This window comes from Chiloscyllium plagiosum, chromosome 7 (assembly GCF_004010195.1).
Source record: "Chiloscyllium plagiosum isolate BGI_BamShark_2017 chromosome 7, ASM401019v2, whole genome shotgun sequence".
Classification (NCBI taxonomy): domain Eukaryota; kingdom Metazoa; phylum Chordata; class Chondrichthyes; order Orectolobiformes; family Hemiscylliidae; genus Chiloscyllium; species Chiloscyllium plagiosum.
This window is the reverse complement of record NC_057716.1, coordinates 105,212,020-105,215,075: the sequence shown is the minus strand read 5'-3', so window position 1 is coordinate 105,215,075 and position 3,056 is coordinate 105,212,020.

Here is a 3,056-nt window from a genome sequence, read left to right as displayed (position 1 = left end):
TTACGAAAATATTTGGAAAGAAAGGAATGTTTGATGGACAGTTGGAAAACATTTAATCAAATAACCAACAGTCTATTCGCTTTCCATTCTGAAACTAGACATCAGACCATAAAATGTAGCTACAGTCAGTTCGACCATGGCTGATCAGATCATCCTCAACTCCACTTTCCTGCCTTTGCCCCATAATCCTCGATTCCATTACTGTTTGAAAGTCTGTCTATCTCAGTTTTGAGTGTACTTAATGACCAGCCTCAAAGCCCTACATGGTATAAAAAGATTCCACAGATTCACTAGCCTCTGAGTGGAGAAATTCTTCATCACCTCTGTCTTAAGTAGATGACCCCATATTCTCAGATTTTGACCTCTGGTCCTAGAAACTCTAACAAGGGAAAGCAACATTTCCATATCTACCTTGTGAAATTCTCTTAGAATCTTAGACTTTTTTAAAAAGGCCCCCTATCATTCTTGTAAACTCCAATGAGTGCAAGCCAACCTGCTCAATCTCTCTTCATAAAACAGTCCATCCGTAACTTGTATTAGCCGAGTGAACCTTCTTTGACCTACCTCCAATGCTAGTATATTTTTCCTCAGATGAGGGGCTCAAAACTAGTAAGAGTATTCCAGCTGTGGTCTGACTAGTGCCTTTTATAGTATTAGCAACCTCCCTACTTTTATAGAGTCGTAGAGATGTGCTGCACAGAAACAAAGTCTTTGATCCAATTCATCCCTGCTGACCAGATAATCTGCATTAATGTCGTTCCATTTGCCAGCATTTGGCTCATGTCCTTCTGAACTCTTCCTATTCATATACCCATCCAGATGCCTTTTAAATGTTGTAATTGTACCAGCCTCCACCATCATCTCTGGCAGCTTGTTCCATACATGCAGCACCCTCTGTGTGAAAAAAATTTCCCTTAGGTCCTTTTTAAATCTTTGCCTGCTCACCTTAACTCTATGTCCTTTAGTTTTGGACTCGCCACCCCAGGGAAGAGAATTCGTCTATTTATCCTATTCAGCCTCTGATACTCCATGAAAAGCAACCCGAGCCTATTCAACTTCTCCCTTTAGCTCAACTCCTCCAAACCTGGCAACGTCCTTGTAAAAATCTTATCTGAACCTTTTCAAGTTTCACAATATCTTTCCCATTGTAGGGCGGCCAGAATTGAACACAAAATTCCAAAAATGGCCCTAATTGATGTCCTATATAGCTGCAACATGACTTCCCAGCTTCTATATTCAATGCAATGATGAATAAAGACAAGCGCACCAAACGCCTTCTTCACTGTCCTACCTACCTATGACTTCACTTTCAAGGAATTATGAACCTACACCCCAAAGTCTCTTTGTTCGGCAGTACTTCCAGGGCCTTATCATTGTGTGTATAAGCCCTGCTCAGATTTGTCCTGCCGAAATGCAGCACCCTACATTTATGTAAGTTAAATGCCATTTGCCACTCTTTAGCCCATTTACCCATCTGAGCAAGATCCCCTTGTATGCTGAAGTAATCTTCACTGTGCACTATACCACCAATTTTAGTGTCACCTGCAAACTTACTAACCATACCTCTTTCATTCACATCCAAATCATTTATATAAATGATAGCAAGCATCACTGATCCTTGAGGCATACTGCTGGCCACAAGCCTCCAGTCTGAAAAGCAATCCACCATCACTATCCTCTATCTCCTACCTTCAAACAAACTTTGTATTCAAATGGATAATTCTCCCTGTATTCCATGTGATATAACCTTGCTAACCAAGAGAAAGTGAGGACTGCAGATGCTGGAGAGTCTTTTCAAACCTTGCTAACCAGTCTACCATGCTGAATGCCTTACTGATGTCCGTATAGATGATGTATATCGCTCTGCCATCATCAATCTTCTTTGTCACTTCTTCCAAAAAATCAAGTTAATGCAACATGATTTCCCACCCACAAAACTATGTTGAATATCCTTAATCAGCCCTTAATGTTCAAATACTTGTAAATCCTGTCCCTTAGTATTCCCAAATTACTGACCACCGACATCAGGGTCACTGGCCTATAGTTCCCTAGCTTTTCTTTACCATCTTTCTTAAATAATGTCACCACGTTAACCAACTTCTAGTCTTCCGGCACCTTCCCCATGGCTATTGATGATACACATATCTCAGCAAGGGACCCAGAAATCACTTCCCTAGCTTCCCATAAAGTTCTAGGGTACACCTAATCAGGTCCAGGGAATTTATCGATCTTTGTGCACTTTTAGCCCTCCTCTTCTGTTACATGTTTTAAGATACCACTGTTTGTTTCCTCATGTTCTCTAGCTTCCATATCCTTTACAGTAAATGTTGATGCAAAATACTCATTTAGTATCTCAACCAACTCCTGCAGTTACACACATGAACAGCCTTGTTATTCTTTAAGGGGCCATATTCTCTCCCTTGTTACTCTTTTGTCCTTCATACATGTAGAATCCTTTTGGATTCTTCTTAACTCTGTCTACCAAAGCTATCTCATGTCTCCTTTTTGCCCTCTGATTTCCCTCTTAAATATACTCCAGGATTCACTCGATCCTCGCTTGTCTACATCTGACATATGCTTTCTTCTTATTCTTGACCATAGCCTCAACGTCTCTAGTCATCCAGCATTCCTACACCTACCAGCCTTGCCCTTTGCTCTAACTGTCTCTTGACTCTTCTTATCTCATTTTTGAAGGCTTCTAACTTCCCAGCCGTCCTTACCTGCAAATATCCACCCCCCAATCAACTTTTGAACGTTCTTCCCTGATACCATCAAAATTAGCCTTCCTCCAATTCGGAACTTTAAGTTTTAGATCAAGTCTATTGTGACAATGCTGCTCCTTTAACAAGGTTATATTGTCCTTGGTTTATTTTCAGAGGGGTGTTAATCACAGAGACTCCAGGAGGTCTGGTTTTTATGTATTTTAGGGCCAATTTGATTATACCTAACAGGTACTGCCTCAGGCAAAAGGCTTCAAGTTTAAAAAAACACTTGTACAATGAAAAGGGAGTTGCCAGTTCTCCCAGCTCAGTTCTTCTCTGGTTTGGTTTGGTTTT